The sequence below is a fragment of the Capricornis sumatraensis genome, chromosome 2, assembly GCF_032405125.1.
Source record: "Capricornis sumatraensis isolate serow.1 chromosome 2, serow.2, whole genome shotgun sequence".
Lineage (NCBI taxonomy): Eukaryota > Metazoa > Chordata > Mammalia > Artiodactyla > Bovidae > Capricornis > Capricornis sumatraensis.
In genome coordinates this window covers 148312208-148336371 of record NC_091070.1, presented here as the reverse complement: position 1 = coordinate 148336371, position 24164 = coordinate 148312208, and positions in this window count along the sequence as shown.

Genomic DNA, 24164 nt, shown 5'->3' with positions numbered 1-24164 from the left:
ATGGGGGGAAAATTGCAAATTATAAATTTAATGAGTCTAGAATCTAGAATGTATAAATAACTCTTACAACTCAAAAATGAAAATGTAAATAACCCAATTAGAAAATGATTTGAATAGTCATGTCTATGAAGAAGATATATGAATGGCCAGTAATCACATGAGAAGATGCTCAATGTCATTAGTGAAGTGATAGTGAAGTCACTCAGTCGTGTCCGACTCTTTGTGACCCCATGGACAGTAGCCAACCAGGCTCCTCCGCCCATGGGATTTTCCAGGCAAGAATACTGGAGTGGGTTGCCATTTCCTTCTCCAAGGGATCTTCCTGACCCAGGGATCAAACCCAGGTCTCCTGCATTGTAGGCAGACTCTTTACAGTCTAAGCCACCAGGGAAGTCAATGTCATTAGTCATTAGGAAAATATAAATCAAACCACAATGAGACACCACTTTATACCCAGTAAGATACTGTAATCAAAAAGGCAAAATAAATGTTAGCATTAATGTAGAAGATTTGGAGCTCTCATGCATTGCTAGTGGAAATGTAAAATATTGCAGCCATATTGGAAATAGGCAGTTCTTCAAAAATTTTGAAGTTAACATGTGACCCAGTAATTCTCAAGAAGAGAAGTGAAAATATGTATTCATAAAAAACTTGTATTTTCATGGGAGTATGATTCAGATAGCCAAAAAGTAGAAATAACCAAAATGTACATCAACTGATGACTGCATAAGCAAATGTAATATATCCATAAAATGGAACATTATTTGGTACCACAAAGGAATGAAGTACTGATACATGCAACAGCATGTATCTCAAAAACAGTATGCTAAGTGAAAAAAAAAACTAGGCGAAAGAGACCACACTGTATGACTTCAATATATGGAGTCACATATGATTCTACTTATGGAAGTGTCCCGAATTAGTAAATCTAAAGCTATAGAGACAGGAATTAGGTTAGTGGTTTCCAGGGACAGAAGTGAGGAAAGAATGGGGTATATACACTGTTAATGGGTACAAAGTTTCTTTGGGGGAGTTTAAAATGTTCTAAAACTGATTTCTAATAATGGTGGTGCAACTCTGTGAATATACTAAGCACCAATGAATTATAAACTTTACATGGGTGAATTGTATGGCATGTGAATTGTATCTCAATAAAGCTGTGTTTTAAAAAGTGCATATCAGAGAGATTAAGAGACATTCTTTCCCAGCCTCCATTTCCTCCTCTGTAGTTGAGCTCCCAGGAGAAGGTTTTACAAAGAATTGTCTTCCCTAATACAGACTTCCTTAATATAGAATCCACCTGCAGTGCAAGCGACCTGGGTTTGATCCCTGGTTGGGAAGATCCTCTGGAGAACGGAATGGTTACCCACTCCAGCATTCTGGCCTGGAGAATCCAATGGACTGTATGGTCCATGGGGTTGCAAAGAGCTGGACACAACTGAGTGATTTTAACTTTCACTATAGACTTAGTAAATGATTCCTCTGTTATAATAAAGTTGAATTTTCCTGCTAAAAAAGTAAATGAAAAACCATCACTAGGTAAGTTTTACATCATTTCAGTAGGTCTCTTCACACTCCTATCAGGAAGTTCATGGTTCATGTATTGCTGAAGCCTGGCTTGGAGAATTTTGAGCATTACTTTACTAGCATGTGAGATGAGTGCAGTTGTGTGGTAGTTTGAGCATTCTTTGGCATTGCCTTTCATTGGGATTGGCATGAACACTGACTTTTTCCAGTCCTGTGGCCACTGCTGAGTTTTCCAAATTTTCTGGCATATTGAATGCAGCACTTTCACAGCATCGTCTTTCAGGATTTGAAATAGCTCAACGGGAATTCCATCACCCCCACTAGCTTTGTTCATAGTGATGCTTTCTAAGGCCCACTTGACTTCACATTCCAGGATGTCTGGCTCGAGGTGAATGATCACACCATTGTGATTATCTGGGTTGTGAAGCTCCTTTTTGTACAGTTCTTCTGTGTATTCTTGCCACCTCTTAATATCTTCTGCTTCTGTTATGTCCATACCATTTCTGTCCTTTATTGAGCCCATCTTTGCATGAAATGTTCCCTTGGTATCTCTAATTTCCTTGAAGAGATCTCTAGTCTTTCCCATTCTGTTGTTTTCCTCTATTACTTTGCATTGATCACTGAGGAAGGCTTTCTTATCTCTTCTTGCCAAGAGAATACACTGGTCATAACAAATACCCTCTTCCAACAACACAAGAGGCAACTCTACACATGGACATCACCAGATGGTCAATACTGAAATCAAATTAATTTATGTGTTTTGCAATCAAAGATGAAGAAGCTCTACACAGTCAGCAAAAACAAGACTGGAAGTTGACTTGGCTCAGATCATGAACTCCATATTGCCAAATTCAGATTTAAATTGAAGAAAGTAGGGAAAATCACTAAACCATTCAGGTATGACCTAAGTCAAATCCTTTACAATTACACAATAGAAGTGACAAATAGATTCCAGGGATTAGATCTGATAGAATGCCTGAAGAACTATAGAGGGTGGTTCATGACATTGTACAGTAGGTGGTGATCAAAAACATTCCCAAGAAAAACAAACACAAAAAGGAAAAATGTTTGTCTGAGGAGGCCTTACAAATAGCTATGAAAAGAAGTGAAAGGCAAAGGAGAAAAGGAAAGATATACCCATCTGAATGTAGAGATCAAAGAATAGCAAGGAGAGATAAGAAAGCTTTCCTCAGTGATCGAGGAAATGAAATAGAAGAAAACAATAGAATAGAAAAGACTAGAAATCTCTTAAATTAGAGATACCAAAGGAACATTTCATGCAAAGATGGGCACAATACAGGACAGAAACATTATGGACCTTAAAGAAACAGAAAATATTAAGAAGAGGTGGCAAGAATACACAGAAAAACTATACAAAAAAGATCTTCATGACCCAGATAACCCTGATGGTGTGATCACTCACCTTGAGCCAGACATCCTGGAATGCAAAGTCAAGTGGGCCTTAGGAAGCATCACTATGAACAAAGCTAGTGGACTAAGGTCCATCTAGTCAAGGCTGTGGTTTTTCCTGTGGTCATATATGGATGTGAGAGTTGGACTGTGAAGAAGGAAGAGCACTGAAGAATTGATGCTTTTGAACTGTGGTGTTGGAAAAGACTCTTGAGAGTCCCTTGGACTGCAAGGAGATCCAAACAGTCCATTCTGATGGAGATCAGCCCTGGATTTCTTTGGAAGGAATGATGCTGAAGCTGAAACTCTGGCCACCTCGTGTGAAGAGTTGACTCATTGGAAAAGACTTTGATGCTGGGAGGGATTGGGGGCAGGAGGAGAAGGGGACAACTGAGGATGAGATGGCTGGATGGCATCACTGACTCGATGGACATGAGTCTGAGTAAACTCCGGGAGTTGGTGACGGACAGGGAGGCCTGGCGTGCTGCGATTGATGGGGTTGCAAAGAGTCGGACACGACTGAGCGACTGAACTGAACTGAGTGGAGGTGATGGAATTTGAGCCATTTCAAATCCTAAAAGATGATGCTGTTACAGTGCTGCACTCAATATGCCAGCAAATTTGGAAAACTCAGCATTAGCCACAGGACTGGAAAATGTCAATTTCACTCCAATCCCAAAAAAAAGGCAATATCAAAGAATGTTCAAACTACTACACAACTGCACTCATCTCACAGGCTAGCAAAGTAATGCTCAAAATTCTCAAAGCCAGGCTTCAACAATATGTGAACCAAGAACTTACAGATGTTCAAGCTGGATTTAGAAAAGGCAGAGGAACCAGAGATCAAACTGCTAACATCCATTGAATCATCAAAAAAGCAAAACAGTTCCAGGAAAACATCTACATCTGCTTCACTGATTACACTAAAGCCTTTGACTGTGTAGATGACAATAAACTGTGGAAAATTCTGAAAGAGATGGGAATACCAGACCACCTTACCTGCCTCCTGAGAAATCCGTATACAGGTCAAGAAGCAACAGTTAGAACTGGACATGGAACAATGGATTGGTTCCAAATTGGGAAAAGAGTACGTCAAAGCTGTATATTGTCACCCTGCTTATTCAACTTATATACAGAGTATATAATGAGAAATGCTGGAAAGGAATGCCAGATGAAGCACAAGCTGGAATCAAGATTTCCAGGAGAAATATCAATAACCTCAGATGCAGATTATACCACCCTTATGGCAGAAAATGAAGAGGAACTAAAGAGCCTCTTGATGAAAGTGAAAGAGGAGAGTGAAAAAGCTGGCTTAAAACTTAACATTCAAAAAATGAAGGTCATGGTATCATCACTTTATGGCTAATAATTGGGGAAACAATGAAAACAGTGACAGGCTTTATTTTGGGGGGCTCCAAAATCACTGCAGATGGTGACTGCAGCCATGAAATTAAAAGACATTTGCTTCTTGGAAGAAAAGCTATGACAAACTGAGACAGCATATTAAAAAGCAGAGACGTTACTTTGCCAACAAAGGTCTGTCTAGTCAAGCTATGGTTTTTCCAGTTGTCATGTATGGATGTGAAAGTCGGACCATAAAGAGAGCTGAGGACCAAAGAATTGATGCTTTTGAACTGTGGTGTTGGAGAAAACTACTGAGAGACCCTTGGACTGCAGAGAGATCAAACCAGTCAATCCTGAAGGAAATCAGTCCTGAATATTCATTGTAAGGACTGATTTTGAAGCTGAAGCTCCAATACTTTGGCCACCTGATGAGAAGAACTGACTCTTTAGCAAACACCCTGATGTTGGGAAAGACTGAAGGCAGGAGGACAAGGGGACGGCAGAGGTTGAGATGGTTGGATGACATCATCGACTTGATGCACACGAGTTTGAGCAAGCTACAGGAACTGGTGATGGACAGGGAAGCCTGGAGTGGTGCAGTCCATGGGGTTGCAAAGAGTCAGACATGACTGAGTAACTGAACCCCTGAAACTAACACAACATTGTAAATTGACTATACTCTAATAAAAAAGTTTTTTTAGAAAACCTATCCCACCTAAGATTGCATAATTCATTTTATCACCCAGTCTGTAAACACTTGTTAAGTTTAGTAAACATTCCTTTACAATGTGCAAATAAATAATGACAATGATCTCCCACTCATCAACACCATAGAACATGTTAGGTTGTTGTTTTGTTTGTTTTCATACTCAATTGAAATAAACTGTTCTGAAGAGTTATGTTAGAGTTTGTTTTCCAAGGATGGAGAGGATGATCTGAAAATGGAGTACTTTAGATTATGTTTAGAAGCCTGATGGAGAGACTCTTTGTTAGTTAGCAACCAGCATAACTGAAGCAGTCTCTAATGAAGTGGGATGTTATCATTCTCAAAAGTTACCTTCCTTTCTCAGAGAAAGGGACAAGATCCACAAAATGATAGGACTTTCCTCTGATAGTGATTATCCAGCATTAATGAATGTTTAGTTCAGAGTCCCTTGGACTGCAAAGAGATCAAATCCTAAAGGAAATCAGTCCTGAATATTCATTGGAGGGACTGATGCTGAAGCTGAAGTTCCAATATACTTTGGCTACCTGATGCGAATGACTGACTCACTGGAAAAGACTCTGATGCTGGGAAAGACTGAAGGCAGGAGGAGAAGGGGATTACAGAGGATGTGATGGTTGCATGGCATCACTGACTCGATGGACATGAGTTTGAGCAAGCCCCAGGAGTTGGTCATGGACAGGGAAGCCTGGTGTGCTACAGTCCATGAGTCACAAATAGTTGGACATGACTGAGCGACTGAACTGAACTGAATGAATGTTGCTGTGTCACCCAGGTCTCAATGCTATTTCCCTTAGGCAAGGAAGGATGGTTTAGATGGTTTCTATGCTGGAAACAATACTTTTAAAAAAGGTCATTATCATTCACTTATTTTTTTTTTACTTTTTAAATTTAAATTTATTTATTTTAATTCAAATGCTGAGCAAGATAAAGTATGAGGATTCTCTAATAAATTACACAATGCCTAATCAGTCCATTCTAAAGGTGATTGGTCCTGAGTGTTCTTTGGAAGGAATGATGCTAAAGCTGAAGCTCCAGTACTTTGGCCACCTCATGTGAAGAGTTGACTCATTGGAAAAGACCCTGATGCTGGGAGGGATTGGGGGCAGGAGGAGAAGGGGACGACAGAGGATGAAATGGCTGGATGGCATCACTGACTCAATGGGCTTGAGTCTGAGTGAACTCCGGGAGTTGGTGATAGACAGGGAGGCCTGGTGTGCTGTGATTCATGGGGTCGCAGAGAGTCGGACACGACAGAGATTGAACTGAACTGAACTGAATGAGTATCAAGTCATTGCTACCTGTTATTCTATCTAAATTTATTTTTTAAAATGCTCTCAATAGGTAAGGATGCTTTAGAAGGTAGAATGTTTCATAGCCATTCCCATCTGCTATAAATAAAACAGCAGTGGGCCAGGTCTGAAGTTGAATTTGAGATGTTGTTAAAGGAAAAAAGCAAAGTCCAAACATCAGGGATCCAACAGGATTGTTGTTTTGCAGCTCAACATAAGGGAAAGCAGAACTAAGAAACATCTATATTCATTACCCCTTCTATAACCATCATGCCACATATTCCAAAATGGCTCCACAGAAAATATACTGAAGGAGACAGCCAAACGTTCATTGGTAAGTTATTGACTTTGTATAATATACATTTAAAGGGAGCTACAAATATAAAGGCAGATGTGTAATATATGGCTGGCACAGTTTTTATTTTCTTATACATCTTGCTACTGTCTGGGGGCAATGCTCTAGCGACTACTGAAATATAATAACTGCTTTCTCTCTCAGTACACAATTTGACAGCATTTATTCTTTCCTTCAGTGAACATAATTACTTCACATATGGAACCTGTGATAGCCTACAGGCATCTGAAAGAAACCAGAATCATGCAATCTGTCCCCTTTGTGAGCTTAATTTACATTCACAAGTGTCATTTTATTAGAGCTGGCATCGTGTAGGATAAAAATTACAGGTCAGCTATGGCATGTCATTGGAAAGTGTGCTTAAGTCAATAATGTCATATTATTACATTTGGGATAATTTTACAAGTGAGATCTCACAGGAGGAATCTGACCCTTATTTCTTAGTTTTCAGCTTTACTACTACCCACAAGGTAATTCATTTAGAAATGAGTATTGTAACAAACAGTTTAGCCTGTTGTAAATATTTGCGCTGTGTGTTATACCCTTCAATATAACTTTGCAGTATCATCCACAGTCTTAAAGGACATGGAAGATTTACTTTGCTAACTATTAAAAGTTGGCATGTTCAGATCCATGTGATTAAATTGGTGTCAGACAGAAGCCTGTGCCCCTTATTTTGGCCTGATTAAGAGTAGAATTTAAGAAGATTGTGCTACTGACCCTTTCCATCAAAACCAAAATAACATTGTTGGTTTAATACATGTTACCTGAGAATGGGAAGTGTAAGGCAAGCTGTAGGAATTGTAATTGGTCATGGTTTCTCTGTTTGAACAATGGAATGATCTTGAGGTAATGCTTCCTGTTTAGCTCCCTTCTGTGTTGATGAGGTCAGAAATTATTTTAACATGAGAAGTTAGAAATGGTCAGTAAAGGCTAAACCATTTTCTTCATGATTCCATATTAGTTTATGAATTATAATAGCCTACCTAATGAGTAAGTAATCATAAGTCTCAGATGGTAAGGATGGTGCACACCCACAAGAAAGAGGCAGAACAAGCCTTTAGCACAGTTGCTGAAGACTTTGCTTCATCTGCTAGGCAAGGCCACAGTGAAGAGATCAGTGGAGAACTAAAGCTGAGTCTATGAAAGGGCAAAACTAAGAACTAGGGTTCAGATACTGAACTAAAAGCAGAGTCGCTGAAGTCCAGGCAGGCAAGAGAAAGAAATCATGTGACGTGGCTGAAAAAATTTTTTTAAGGGATAAAAGGGCTGTGCAGATCAAAGTAAGTATTTACAAATATATGGTCATTGGAATCTGTGTTTGCCAAAATACTGATTAAGACCGATTTAGACCTCTTTGATTCTTTAAAATTAGTTTCTTAAATTTTAAATTGTCTTATTTTCAATCAAATTAGTTGTTGTCGTTTAGTGCTAAGTCTTGTCTGACTTGTTTATGATCCCATGGAGGGTAGCCTCTGAGGCTGCTCTGTCCGTGGGGTTTTTCAGGCAAGAATACTGGAGTGGGTTTCTCTTTCCTTCTCCAGGGGATCTTCTCAACTGAGGGATCAAACCTGCATCTCATGCTTTGGCAGGCAGATGCTTTATCACTGAGCCACAGGAAATTCTATGACCGAGAAGAGTTAACTTTAAGAAACTAGTATCCTATGTCCCAAATCTTCACAGTCTTACTATCCAGAGTAACTCCTTTTAACCTTCAGTTTTATTTGTAGTCTTAATCTCCATATTATTTAAATGGATGCCTATGCTTGTATTTCCCCCCAGCTTTGTTGGACTGTCATTGACAAAACTGTAAGAGGTTTAAAGTGCACATGTTGATTTGACATATGTCTACGTTGTGAAAGGATACCCCTCATTGAATTAGTGAACACATCCATCACCTCACATGTTTACCTTTGTGTGTGTGTATGAACACATTCAAGTTTCACTCTCTTAGCAAACTGCAGTTATACAATACAGGTTAACTATGGTCAACCTTGTTATATATTAGATTTTTCAATCTTATTCATCTTATAACTGAAAGTTTGTACCCTTTTACCAGATTCTTATTCTCCTCATTACCCCATCCTAGTAATTATTTTTTTTTCTTACTCTCTGTTTCTATGAGATTGACTTTATTTTTAGTTTCTACATATAAGTAAAATGAAACTATACAGTATTTTCCTTCTCTGGCTTATTTCACTTGACAGTATTCTCCCCAATTTCAATCATGTTGTTGCAATAATAGGAATTTCTTTCTAAGGCTGAATAATATCCATGTATATGTGAGATGGATAGATAGCATGTATATATATATATATATATATACATATATATATATGAAGGGATCTTAATTTGCTGATGAACACTTTGGTTTACAAACCTTGGTTATTATGAATAATGCTGCATAAACATGGGAGTATCAATACCTCTTTGAGATAATGATTTTGTTTTCTTTGGATATATACTCCTTAAGTGTGATTGCTGGATCATATAAGAGTTCTATGTTTAATTTATTGAAAAACCTCCATAATGTTGTCCATAGTGGCTACACTAGCTTACATCCCCATCAACAGTGCACGTGTTCCCTTTTCTGCAAACTCTCACCAGTATATGTTACCTCTTGTCTTTTTGATAACAGCTACCCTAAAAAGTGTGAGGTGACATCCCATTGTGCTTTTGATTTGCATTTCTCTGAGGGTTACTGATGCTGAACACTTTTTTACATATCTGTAAGCCATTCATATGAAGTCTCTCTTTGGAACAATGTTTATTTAGGCCCTAGTAAAGAATTTAGGTGAACTCCGGGAGTTAGTGAGGGGACAGGGAGGCCTGGTGTGCTGCAATTCACGGGGTCGCAAAGAGTTGGACACGACTGAGCAACTGAACTGAGCTGAACTGAACTGAAAGGAGATCAGTCCTGAATGTTCATTAGAAGGACGGCTGTTGAAGCTGAAACTCCAGTACTTTGGCCAGCTAATGCAAAGAGCTGACTCATTTGAAAAGACCCTGATGCTGGGAAAGATTGAGGGCAGGAGGCGAAGGGGATGGCAGAGAATGAGATGGTTGGATGGTATCACCAACTCAATGGACATGAGTTTGGGTGAACTCCAGGAGTTGGTGATGGACAAGGAGGCCTGGCGTGCTGCAATCCATGGGGTCGTAAAGAGTTGGACAAGACTGAGTGACTGAACTGAACTGAATTCTTGCCTGGAAAATTCTATGGACAGGGGAGCCTGGCAGGCTACAGTCCATGGGGTCACAAAAGAGTTGGACATGACTGAGTGAACACACGTGCATTCCCATCTTTAAACTGAGTTGTTTTTTGTGCTATTGAGTTGATTGAGTTCCTTGTATATTTTGGATATTAACACCTTATCAGATGTGTGATTTGCAAATATTTTCTCCTATTCCAGGGCTGTCTTTCCTTTTTTTTTTTTTTTTTTCCCCGATGCTTTCTTTTGCTGTGTAGAATCTTTTTAGTTTGATGAAGTTACACTTATCTCTTTTTGCTTCATTGCCTTTGCTCTTGGTGTCAAATCCAAAAATATCATTGCCAGGACCAATATCAAGGAACTCACTCCTAGTTTTATGGTTTCAGGTCTTCTCTTCATGTCTTTGATCCATTTTGAGTTGATTTTTGTGCATGGTGAAGATGATAGTCCACTTTATTCTTTAGCACATAGCTAAAGCATATGTCGTTTTCGCAGCACCATTATCGAAGAGATTGTCCTTTTCCCATCGCATTATTCTCATCTCCTTTGCAGTTAATTAACTGACCGTGTATGTGTGGGTTCATTTCTGAGTTCTCTAATCTGTTTCATTGATCTATGTGTGTTCTTATACCAGTATCATGTTATTTTGATTGCCATTAGCTTTGTAATGCAGTTTGAAATCAGGATATGCGTGATGTGTTCAGATTTAATCTTCTTTCTCAAGCATGTCTCAAGATTGGCTTTTCAAGGTCTTTTCTTGCTTCAACAAATTTTAAGATTATTTTGTTTTATACCTGTGAAAAATGACACTGGATTTAAATGGGGATTGCACTGAATCTGTACATTACTCTGGGTAGTATGGACATTTTGACAATATTAATTCTTACTTTTGTGAGCAAAGAATATTCTATTTATTTATGTCCTTTTCAATTTCTTTGCTAATTGCTGTTGCTAAGTTGCTTCAGTTGTGTCCAACTCTTTACAATACCATGGGCTGTAGCCCACCAGGCTCCTCTGTCCATGGGGTTCTCCAGGGGGGAATATTGAAGTGGGTTTCCATTTCCTTCTCCAGAGGATCTTTCAACACAGAAATTGAGATTGCATCTCTTAAGTTTCTTGCATTGGCTGGTGGGTTCTTTACCACTAGCGCCACCTAGGAAGCCCCTAAGTTTCTTTAATCAATGTCTAATGCTTTTGAACTGTGGTGTTGGAGAAGACTCTTGAGAGTCCCTTGGACTACAAGGAGATCCAGTCCATTCTGAAGGAGATCAACCCTGGGATTTCTTTGGAAGGAATGATGCTAAAGCTGAAACTCCAGTACTTTGGCCACCTCATGAGAAGAGTTGACTCATTGGAAAAGACTTGATGCTGGGAGGGATTAAGGGCAGGAGAAGAAGGGGACGACAGAGGATGAGATGGCTGGATGGGATCACTGACTTGATGGACGCAAGTCTGGGTGAACTCCGGGAGTTGGTGATGGACAGGGAGGCCTGGCGTGCTGCGGTTCATGGGGTCGCAAAGAGTCAGACATGACTGAGCGATTGAACTGAACTGAACTGAATAGTTTTAGTGTACAGGTCATTCACTTCCTTGATTAAATTTATGACTAGATATTTTATTCTTTTGATGCAATTATAAATGATATTGTTTTCTTAAGTTCTCTGATAATTCATAGTAGTGTATAATAATGCCACTAATTTTTATAGATTGAATTTGTATCCTGTAACTTTGAATATAATTATTAGTTCTAATAGTGTTTTGGTGGAGCCTTCAGGGTTTCCTGTATATAATACCATGTAGTCTGCAAATAGACACAGTTTTACTCTTTCTTTTCAATCTGGATGGTTTTGTCTCTTTCTCTTGACTATTTGCTGTGGCTAGGACTTCCAGTACTATGTTGAATAAAAGTGATGACTGTCTTCTTGTATCCTTGTCTCCTTCCTATTTTTAGAGAGAAAACTTTCAGCTTTGTGCCATTGAGGGCTACCCTGGAGGCTCAGATGGTGAAGAGTCTGCCTGCAATGCAGGAGACCCAGGTTCAATTGTTGGGTCAGGAAGATCCTCTGGAGAAGGCAATGGCTACCCAGTCCTGTATTCTTGCCTGGAGAATTCCATGGACAGAGGAGCCTGGCAAGCAACAGTCCATGGGGTCTCAAAGAGTTGGGCATGACTGTTCCACTAACACACACACGCATCATTAAATTTGTTAGCCATAGGTTTCTTGTTGATGTCCTTATTTTATGTTGAGGTATGTTCTCTCACAACTTCCAATACTATGTTGAACAAAAGTGATGACAGTGGGAATCCTTGTATATATAAAATTTATTTTTTATTAAATAAATTAATTTTGGGCTGCATTGGGTCTTCATTGCATTGCACAGGCTTCTCTAGTTAGGTCTGTCTTTGATTTCTGCTAGCCACATGACACTTTGACATTAGCTGTTACAAAAATTTTATGTAGATATTTGTTTGATTCCAGAATTATTTTTTTTAATTTACTCTAGTGTCTGCTGCCTAGTATGGTTTTTAGTCCTCAGGCTTTTACTCTTCCTTTATATTAAATAAATATGGCACCACTGAACATTTTCAGTGCTAAAGGTCTTGATATATTATGAGCTTCTAGAGCTCTCTGCTGAATTAGGTTGAAAACATTTACACAATAGGTTTTCCACACTACTCAACAGAGCCATAATATTCACATTTCACTGATTTAGAGACTGATTATGTGTGTGGTACAACCTTTATCTCCCAGTCAGTCTTGAGACCAGTGGGCTGACTGATAATAAATGGGTCATTTTGGCATTAATAACCCATATTTAGCTTGTTTGATCCAGTTCCCACCTGCTATTAGAGAGCTCTCAAGCATCATAAACATTTTCCCCACCACTTAATTTCTGAAACTCCCCAAGGTTTTCTCACATGTATTCAGAAATAAGATCATCAAGTACAACATGGCCCCTGACAGGCACAGCTCACATTCCCTGAGCCCCTGTTTTAGGAATACTGTCCCAGCCTCTACTGTTTAAGCCAGTTCAGCATGGATGCTAGCCAGGCTTTCCTGCTTCATCCTCCAAAACTGTTGCCACCTCTTTTTCAGGGTCTCATACCTCAAAAAGTTTATGCTGCTGAACCACCAATGAGTCCTGTGGCAAAACAGAGAGGAGTATTTCTTCCCTTCCTTCCATGTTTTCCTATCTCTCTCTCTCTCTTTTTTTTTTTTTTAACTAGATCACTGGTTTATTATGAAATAACAGGAATAACCAAGTGGATGAGAGGTGGAGGGCAAAGTATAGGGAAACAACATAGAACTTCTGAGTCCTCATCAGTGGCCGCTCTCCCATCACTTTTACATGTTCACTAACCCAGAAGCCCTCCCAGTCCCATCCTTTGGGATTCTTATGGAGGTTTTCTTATACAAGCATGACTGGTTAACTCATTGGCCATTAGTGCTGATTCAACTTCTAGCCCTCATCCCCTCCCTGGAAATCAGTGAGTGGGACTGACAATTCCAACCCTCTAATCAGGGTTTTGCACTGATCACTGAATGGCTTTCTTATCTCTCCTTGCTATTCTTTGGAACACTGCATTCAGATGCTTATATCTTTCCTTTTCTCCTTTGCCTTTCACTTCTCTTCTTTTCATAGCTATTTGTAAGGTGTCCTCAGACAGCCATTTTGCTTTTTTGCATTTCTTTTTTGGGGGATGGTCTCACTCCCTATCTCCTGTACAATGTCACAAACCTCTGTCCATAGTTCATCAGGCACTCTGTCTATCAGATGTAGTCCCTTAAATCTAACTCATTTCTACTGTATAATTGTAAGGGATTTGATTTAGGCCATACCTGAGTGGTCTAGTGGTTTTCCCTATTTTCTTCAATTTAAGTCTGAATTTGGCAATAAGTAGTTCATGATCTGAGCCACAGTCAGCTCCCTGTCTTGTTTTTGCTGACTTTATAGAGCTTCTCCATCTTTGGCTGAAAAGAATATAATCAATCTGATTTCAGTGTTGACCATCTGTTGATGTCCACGTGTAGTCTTTTCTTGTGTTGTTGGAAGAGGGTGTTTGCTATGACCAGTGCATTCTCTTGGCAGAACTCTATTAGCCTTTGCCATGCTTCATTCTGTACTCCAAGGCCAAATTTGCCTGTTACTCCAGGTGTTTCTTGACTTCCTACTTTCGCATTCCAGTCCCCTATAATGAAAAGGACATCTTTTGGGGGTGTTAATTCTAGAAGGTCTTGTAGGTCTTCATAAACTGTTCAACTTCAGCTTCTTCAACATTGCTGGTCGGGGCATAGACTTGGATTACCGTGATATTGAATGGTTTGCCTTGGAAACAAATAGAGATGATTCTGTCATTTTTGAGACTGCATCCAAGTACTGCATTTCAGACTCTTCTGTTGACTGTGATGGCTACTCCATTTCCTCTAAGGGATTTTTGCCCACATTAGTAGATATAAGGGTCATCTGAGTTAAATTCACCCATTCCAGTCCATTTTAGTTTGCTGATTCCTAAAATGTCTATGTTCACTCTTGCCATCTCCTCAATTTGCCTTGATTAATGGACCTAACATTCCAGGTTCCTATGCAGTATTGCTCTTTACAGTACTGGACTTTGCTTCCAACACCAGTCACATCTACAGCTGGGTGTTGTTTTTGCTTTGGCTCCATCCCTTCATTCTTTCTGGAGTTATTTCTCCCCTGATCTCCAGTAGCATATTGGGCACCTACCGACCTGGGAAGTTCCTCTTTCAGTGTCCTATTATTTTGCCTTTTCATCCTGTTCATGGAGTTCTCAAGGCAGGAATACTGAAGTGGTTTGCTATTCCCTTCTCCAGTGGACCACATTTTGTCAGAACCCTCCACCATGACCTGTCCATCTTGGGTGGCCCTACAGGGCATGGCTCATAGTTTTATTGAGGTAGACAAGGCTGTGGTCCATATGATTAGATTGGTTAGTTTTCTGTGATGGTGGTTTTCAGTCTGTCTGCCCCCTGATGGAGAAGGATAAGAGGCTTATGAAAGCTTCCTGATGGGATAGACTGATTGAGAGGGATACTGGATCTTGTTCTGATGGGTGGGGTCATGCTCAGTAAATACTGAATACAATTTTCTCTTGATGGGTGGAGCTGTGTTCCCCCCCTGCTATTGACATGGGGCCAAACTATGGTGGAGGTAATGAAGGTAATGGTGACCTCTCTCAAAAGATCCCAGGCGTGCACTGCTGCAGTCTATGTCCCCAACCTTGCAGCAGGCCACCGTGGACCCACGCCTTCACCAGAGACTCCTGAATGCTCACAGGCAAGTCTCCTGTGGGGTCACGGTTCATTTCTCCTGGGTCCTGGTGCACAAGGTTCTGTTGTGCCTTCCGAGTCTTTTCCCCAGTCCTATGTAAGTTATGGCAGCTCTATGGTGGAGTTAATAGTGACCTCCTCCAAGAGGACTTATGCCATACCCACACCCAGGGCCCCTGTCCCTGAGGCAGACCACTGCTGACCCATGCCTCCACAGGAAATGCTCAAACACAGTTCTGTCTCAGTCTCTGTGGGGTCCCTGGGTCCTAGTGCACACAAGGTTTTTTGAGCCCTCTGAGCATCTCTGGCAGGAATGGAGTTTGATTCTAAGCACGAATTTGCCCCTCCTACCATCTTGCTGGGGCTTTTTTGCACTTGGATGTGGGGTAGCTCCTCACAGCCACTCCAGTGCCTACTATCTGACTGGGTTTTTCTGATCTTGGACGTGGGTCCAAATAGGAAAAGGAGTACATCAAGGTTATATATTGTCACCATGCTTATTTAACTTATATGCAGAGTACATCATGAGAAATGCTGGGCTGGAGGAAGCACAAGCTGGAATCAAGATAAGAGAAATATAGGAGAGATATCGGAGAAAGAAATATAGGAGAAAGATAGAAGAAATATCAATAACCTCAGATATGCAGATGACACCACCCTTATGGTAAAAAGTGAAGAAGAAATAAAGAGCCCCTTGATGGAAGTGGAAGAGGAGAAACAAAAAGCTGGCTTAAAGCTCAGCATTCAGAAAACAAAGATCATGGCATCTGGTCCCATCACTTCATGGCAAATAGATGGGGAAACAGTGGAAACAATGGCAGACTTTATTTTGGGGGGCTCCAAAATCACTGCAGATGGTGACTGCAGCCATGAAATAAAAAGACACTTACTACTTGGAAGAAAAGTTATGACCAGTCTAGACAGCACATTAAAAAGCAGAGACATTACTTTGCCAACAGAGGTCCATCTAGTCAAGGCTATGGTTTTTCCAGCGGTCATGTATGCCTGTGAGACCAGCTAAGCACTGAAGAATTGATGCTTTTGAACTATGGTGTTGGAGAAGACTCTTGAGAGTCCCTTGGACTGCAAGGAGATCCAACCAGTCTATCCTAAAGGAGATCAGTCCTGGGTGTTCATTGGAGGGACTGATGCTAAAGCTGAAACTCCAATACTTTGGCCACCTCATGCGAAGAGTTGCCTCATTGGAAAAGACTCTGATGCTGGGAGGGATTGGGGGCAGGAGGAGAAGGGGACGACAGAGGATGAGATGGCTGGATGGCATCACTGACTCGGTGGACATGAGTTTGAGTGAACTCTGGGAGATGGTGATGGACAGGGAGGCCTGTCGTGCAGCAGTCCATGGGATCACAAAGAGTTGGACACGACTGAATGACTGAACTGATGTCTGAACTGAATCAGGCTTGGTTCCTGTGGCAACCAATCCCTATCCTTAGATTCTTTCCAAAAGTCACCTCACTAACATAAACCCAGTTGTGGCAAACAGGGATTTGTTATGAACAATAAGATACCCATTTCACCTTTATGGCTCTGAAAGGACTTCTGAAACTGACGACAGGAGACCAAATATTACAATTTTCCCATTGCTCTTTTCACTCAGGGAAATCCAAGAATTTTAGAAGATAAGCACCAGAAATCATGGAGGAAACCTAAATCTATATGAGAAATACATTTTCATCATCTAAATGACCAAATAGATATATTTTTCATTAAAAAATGTTTTAATTAAAACTGATGTTTCTCTCTATTTCCTCCTTCCTTTCATATTGAAATAGGTACCAACCTTGTTTGTTTCTTAATTTATGACAAAGTTTCTAGTGAACTTGGATCTTTCAGTTTTTATTCACAATCTTTATTCTCTCTAGGTTTCCTGTATGAAACTAAATAAATGACAGACTTTTCTGTAGTTTGAATCCTTCCATCAACTGTAGGATGTTAAATAGGCAAATCCGGGCTACCTGACGCCCTCTTCCCATAGGAGGTATTGGTTTCTACCAGTCTCTTCAGCCTCTGAAATCAAAAAGACTTATTTCGCCTCACTCAGACAGATCAGGAGACCTGCCCTTCAGAGTCTTGCTATCAGCAGCAGACAGTGTTTCAGCCAAACTAGGACCATCACCCTCCAAGACAATCCAGGATTTTATCTTCTGGCTTCCTGTCTTTTGACCAATATTTTTGGTTTTGACTACTTCACCGTTTTAGATTTTCTACTTCTTGTTAATCATATAGATGACAATTCTCCAATGCAGTTATTTTGCGACTTAGTTAATTCCAAGAAAGATTATGTTGAAAGAGAGAAAAGTTGTTTGACATCTATAGATATCCATAACCCATGCTACTCATTTCTTCCATTTCAAATTTAATGGATAATTGACTTAGTTGGCAATTAAATCTGAATTATGCTACTTGTTTACTCTTGAACAATACTTTTGAAGAGTCAATGTGTTTCCAAATGAAATTGCATTCTATTATACCCAATCGGTTTTATTATTTTCAGACTTAAAAATAAATCATCACAAAGAGAAACTCAGCTAAAAATGTGTTCACTTGCCAATCTTTTTCCTCTGATGTATCTCCACAGTCTAGCAGGGCGCCTAGAATATGTGCAAAACCAGCTGGATGATTGACTTTTCCTGGAATGCAATATAGTGTTATCAATTCAGTTTCCATCCATTCCTATGATTTATTCAGATCTCTGTTCAGTTTACTAAATTCTACAAAGGACTACTCCAGCATCTTTAACCATTACTTTCATTTAGTGCGTAGGGACTGTCCTCCACTCTCTGGCACCATTCTGTGTGCCCAGAGATGTTCATAAGAAAGAATCAGTTGCCTGACATCTTTCAGCACCATTCCACCCCACCTTCTCCTTTGCTATCACTTGCTCACTTCTGATGCTGAAAACTCAGCCTCTATGCAGCAGTGTTGAATCCAATCTCAGAGACAAGAGTTTTGGTTGTGTAGGAAAGAATAGCTTTATTGCTTGCTAGGCAAAGGGGACACAGTGAGGTCATGCCCTCAAAAACTTTCCGCACCCAGGGGGGATTTGGTGAGGCCTGGTGGCTCAGATGGTAAAGCATCTGCCTACAATGTGGGAGACCCAGGTTCGATTCCTGGGTTGGGAAGATCCCCTGGAGAAGGAAATGGCAATCCACTTCAGCACTCTTGCCTGGAAAATCCCATGGATGGAGGAGCCTGATAGGCTACAGTCCATGGGGTTGCAAAGAGTTGGACATGATTGAGTGACTTCACTTTCACTTTACAACAATGGTTGAAGGGAAGAGTAACTGGTAAGGATCAAGGTATGTGCAGAGCTGGCATTCCTTTGATCTGGACTCTGGTGGTCTCTGATGACCTCTGTGGTTCTCAAGGTAATCAAACTATGACCTTCTCTCTAGAAAGAAGAATGCTTCGTCAAGTTGTTATCTTCCATTTGTTGCGAGTTTAGTTTCGCAGAACTAACCAGGCTTCCCTAGTGGCTTAGATGATAAAGAATCTGCCTTCCATGTAGGAGACCCAGGTTCAGTCCTGGAGTCAAAAAGATACCATGGAGGAAGGAATAGCAACCCTCCCTAGTATTATTGTGAAGTTTCTCAGTGGTGTCCGACTCTTTGTGACCCCGTGGACACCAGGCTCCTCTGCCCATGGGATTTTCTAGGCAAGAGTACTGGAGTGGGTTGCCCTTTCTTTCTCCAGGGAACTTCCCAACCCAGGGATCGAACCCAGGTCTCCCACATTGTAGACAGACGCTTTACTGTCTGAGCCACCAGGGAAGTGGGTGGTGGCTGAGAGTGCCAGGCTGTGATAGCTCAGGAGCAGCTGAGAGGAGCTACCCCATACCCGAGGCCAGGGGTGGTGGCCGGGAGAAGCAACCCCATGTCCAAGGAATGGTGGCTGCCCAGGCACTGGAGGGCCTAGAGGAGCTATTCCACGTTCAAGGTCAGGAGGGGTGCCAATGAGGAAATACCCCTCGTCCAAGATAAGGAGCAGCGGCTGTGCTTTGCTGGAGCAGTCTTGAAGAGATGCCCCATGTTCAAGGTAAGAGAAGCCCAAGTTAGATGGTAGGTGTTGCAAGAGGGCATCAGAGGGCAGACACACTGAAACCATACTCACAGAAAACTAGTCAATCTAATCACACTAGGATGACAGCCTTGCCTAACTCAATGAAACTAAGCCATGCCCATGGGGCCACCCAATGGGCGGGTCATGATGGAAAGGTCTGACAGAATGTGGTCCACTGGAGAAGGGAATGGTAAACCACTTCAGTATTCTTGCCTTGAGAACCCCATGAACAGGATGAAAAGGCAAAATGATAGGACACTAAAAGAGGAACTCCCCTGGTTGGTAGGTGCCCAATATGCTACTGGTGATCAGTGGAGAAATAACTCCAGAAAGAATGAAGGGATAGAGCCAAAGCAAAAACAATACCCATTCGTGGATGTGACTGGTGATAGAAGGAAGGTCCGATGCTATAAAGAGCAATATTGCATAGGAACCTGGAATGTCAGGTCCATGAATCAAGGCAAATTGGAAGTGGTCAAACAAGAGCTGGTAAGAGTGAACGTCGACATTCTAGGAATCAGTGAACTAAGATGGACTGGAATGGGTGAATTTAACTCAGATGACCCTTATATCTATTACTGTGGGCAGGAATCCCTCATAAGAAATGGAGTAGCCATCATGGTTAACAAACGAGTCCAAAATGCAGTACTTGGGTGCAATCTCAAAAACAAAAGAATGATCTCTGTTCGTTTCCAAGGCAAACCATTCAATATCACAGTAATCCAAGTCTATGCCCCAACCAGTAACACTGAAGAAGCTGAAGTTGAACGGTTCTATGAAGACCTACAAGACCTTTTAAAACTAACACCCAAAAAAGATATTCTTTTCATTATAGGGGACTGGAATGTGAAAGTAGGAAGTAAAGAAACACCTGGAATAACAGGAAAATTTGGCCTTGGAATATGGAATGAAGCAGGGCAAAGAAGAATAGAGTTTTGCACTGGTCATAGCAAACACCCTCTTCCAACAACACAAGAGGAGACTCTACACATGGACATCACCAGATGGTCAACACCAAAATCAGATTGATTATATTCTTTGCAGCCAAAGATGGAGAAGCTCTATACAGTCAGCAAAAACAAGACCGGGAGCTGACTGTGGCTCAGATCATGAACTACTTATTGTCAAATTCAGAATCAAATTGAAGAAAGTAGGGAAAACCACTAGACCATTCAGGTATGACCTAGATCAAATCCCTTATGATTATACAGTGGAAGTGAGAAATAGATTTAAGGGCCTAGATCTGATAGATAGAGTGCGTGATGAACTATGGAATGAGGTTCGTGACATTGTACAGGAGACAGGGATCAAGACCAAGAAAAGAAATGCGAAAAAGCAAAATGGCTCTTGAGGAGGCCTTACAAATACCTGTGAAAAGAAGAGAGGTGAAAAACAAAGGAGAAAAGGAAAGATATAAGCATCTGAATGCAGAGTTCCAAGGAATAGCAAGAAGAGATCAGAAAGCCTTCCTCAGTGATCAGTGCAAAGAAACAAAGGAAAACAACAGAATGGGAAACACTAGAGATCTCTTCATGAAAATTAGAGATACCAAGGGAACATTTCATTCAAAGATGGGCTCGATAAAGGACAGAAATGGTATGGACCTAACAGAAGCAGAAGATATTAAGAAGTGGTGGCAAGAATACACAGAAGAACTGTACAAAAAAGATCTCACGACCAAGATATTCATGATGGTGTGATCACCATTCACCTAGAGCCAGACAGCCTGGAATGTGAAGTCAAGTGGGCCTTAGAAAGCATCACTATGAACAAAGCTAGTGGAGGTGATGGCATTCCAGTTGAGCTGTTTCAAATCCTGAAAGATGATGGTGAGAAAGTGCTGCACTCAATATGCCAGCAAATTGGGAAAACTCAGCAGTGGCCACAGGACTAGGAAGGTCAATTTTCATTCCAATCCCAAAGAAAGGCAATGCCAAAGAATGCTCAAACTACTTCACAGTTGCACTCATCTCACATGCTAGTAAAGTAATGCACAAAATTCTCCAAGCCAGGCTTCAGCAATACATGAACCGTGAACTTACAGATGTTCAAGCTGGATTAGAAAAGGCAGAGGAACCAAATATCAAATTGCCAACATCTGCTGGATCGTGGAAAAAGCAAAAGAGTTTCAGAAAAACATCTATTTCTGCTTTATTGACTATGCCAAAGCCTTTGACTGTGTGGATCACAATCAACCGTGGAAAATTCTGAAAGAGATGGGAACACCAGACCACCTGACCTGTCTCTTGAGAAACCTGTATGCAGGTCAGGAAGCAACAGTTAGAACTGGACATGGAACAAGAGACTAGTTCCAAACAGGAAAACGAGTACGTCAAGGCTGTATATTGTCATGCTGCTTATTTAACTTATATGAAGAGTACATCATGAGAAACGCTGAGCTGGAAGAAGCACAGGCTGGAATCAAGATTGCTGGGAGAAATATCAATAACCTCAGATATGCAGATGACACCACCCTTATGGCAAAAAGTGAAGAGGAACTAAAGAGCCTCTTGATGAAAGTGAACGTGGAGAGTGAAAAAGTTGGCTTAAAGCTCAACATTCAGAAAATGATGATCATGGCATCTGGTCCCATCACTTCATGGGAAATAGATGGGGAAACAGTGGAAACAGTGGCAGACTTTATTTTTGGGGGCTCCAACATCACTGCAGATGGTGACTGCAGCCATGAAATTAAAAGACGCTTACTCCTTGGAAGGAAAGTTATGACCAACCTAGATAACATGTTGAAAATCAGAGACATTACTTTGCCAACAAAGATCCGTCCAGTCAGGGCTATGGTTTTTCCTGTGGTCATGTATGGATGTAAGAGTTGGACTGTGAAGAAAGCTGAGCACCAAAGAATTGATTCTTTTAACGTGTGGTGTTGGAGAAGACTCTTGAGAGTCCCTTGGACTGCAAGGAGATCCAACCAGTCCATTCTAAAGGAGATCAGTCCTGGGTGTTCTTTGGAAGCATTGATGCTAAAGCTGAAACTCCAGTACTTTGGCCACCTCATGCGAAGAGTTGACTCATTGGAAAAGACTCTGATGCTGGGAGGGAGGAGTAGAAGGGAACGACAGAGGATGGGATGGCTGGATGGCATCACTGACTCGATGGACGTGAGTCTGAGTGAACTCCGGGAGTTGGTGATGGACAGGGAGTCCTGGCGTGCTGCGATTAACCGGGTCTCCCACAGTCAGACGTGACTGAGTGACTGAACTGAAGTGAACTGAAGTGAACTAGTATTCTTGCCTGGAGAATTCCATGGACCGAGGCACCTGGTGGGCTAAGAGTCATACATGACTGAGCGACTTTCACTTTCACTTTAGTTCTGCTACAGTCTGTTGGCTCAGATGGTAAATGTCTGCCTACAATGAGGGAGGCCTGGGTTCGAGGCCTGGATTCGATCCCTGGGTCTGGAATATCCCCTGGAGAAGGAAATGGCAATCTACTCTAATACTCTTGCATGGAAAATCCCATGTACAGAGGAGCCTGGGAGGCTACAGCCCAAGGGGTCACAAAGAGTCTGACATGACCAAGCGACTTCACTTTCACCTTCTTTAGTTCTACAGAAGAACTCAAAGATAGTGTTATGTGAATCCCTTGAGGTAGAACCAGGACCCTGCCCCAAGGCTATACTATTATTTCTTGACTGCCCTTCCCTTGTCTCTTCATCTCCTTCCCTAAATAGCAACTGTTTGAACCCACCCTTCAGAAGTCACAGAAGGTCATCAGAGGTGGAGCCTATCCGGTACAAATAAGAAATTGGGGAAAGTCAGTCTTCCGTGCCCAGAAGCCCCACAGGGTCTTCCCTGATTTTACTCTTTCTTCAACAAGCATCTCTCATCTGGCTCTCCACTTCCTTCTCTGCCATCTATATTCAGTTCTCATGGCCATTTACTACTCTGGGCACTAAGCCCTAACTTTTGAATTTTTAGTATAAATTCTCTCCTTCTGATGGAATTCTTCCTCAGACACATCTACACAAGCTAGGTAAGTCTGAGATTGCCTTACTTTATCTGCTGCCCTGTTTGGCCAGCCTCAGTCCCAGAGGCAGAGATTGAGACTATGGAGCACTCTTTCTTATTGGGAGATCTGATTTAGAATCACCTGCAGTGATTTAAAAATGAAGACTTCCATCCCCCGCTTCCCAAGAAACATGCAACTGTTAAAAGTGAAGATGATATCTACATGGCTGAGAACACGGCACTTTTTATGTAAACTATGCTTTGGCCTGATTGAGTTGGATATTAAATACCTGATATTCCTTCAGATCTAGTACTAGTAGGGTTAATTTCAACTTAATAATTTCAACTTGCATGTAAGAAGGCACTCAAGATGAAATGATTGACTTATTTTGTAAAGCCCACCTCCACATATATGAATTGCTCTTGAACAAAATGTGAGAATTTTCTCTTTGTGTATCTTGGGTGATGGGTTACAGTTCAGTTCAGTTCAGTTCAGTTGCTCAGTCATGTCCGACTCTTTGCGACCCCATGAATTGCAGCACACCAGGACTCCCTGTCCATCACCAACTCCCGGAGTTCACTCAGATTCACATCCATTGAGTCAGTGCTGCCATCCAGCCATCTCATCCTCTGTCTTCCCCTTCTCCTCCTGCCCCCAATCCCTCCCAGCATCAGAGTCTTTTCCAATGAGTCAACTCTTTGCATGAGGTGGCCAAAGTACTGGAGTTTCAGCTTCAGCATCATTCCTTCCAAAGAAATCCCAGGGCTGATCTCCTTCAGAATGGACTGGTTGGATCTCCTTGCAGTCCAAGGGACTCTCAAGAGTCTTCTCCAACACCACAGTTCAAAGGCATCAATTCTTCAGCACTCAGCCTTCTTTACAGTCCAAATCTCACATCCATACATGACTACTGGAAAAACCACAGCCTTGACAAGACGGACCTTAGTTGGCAAAGTAA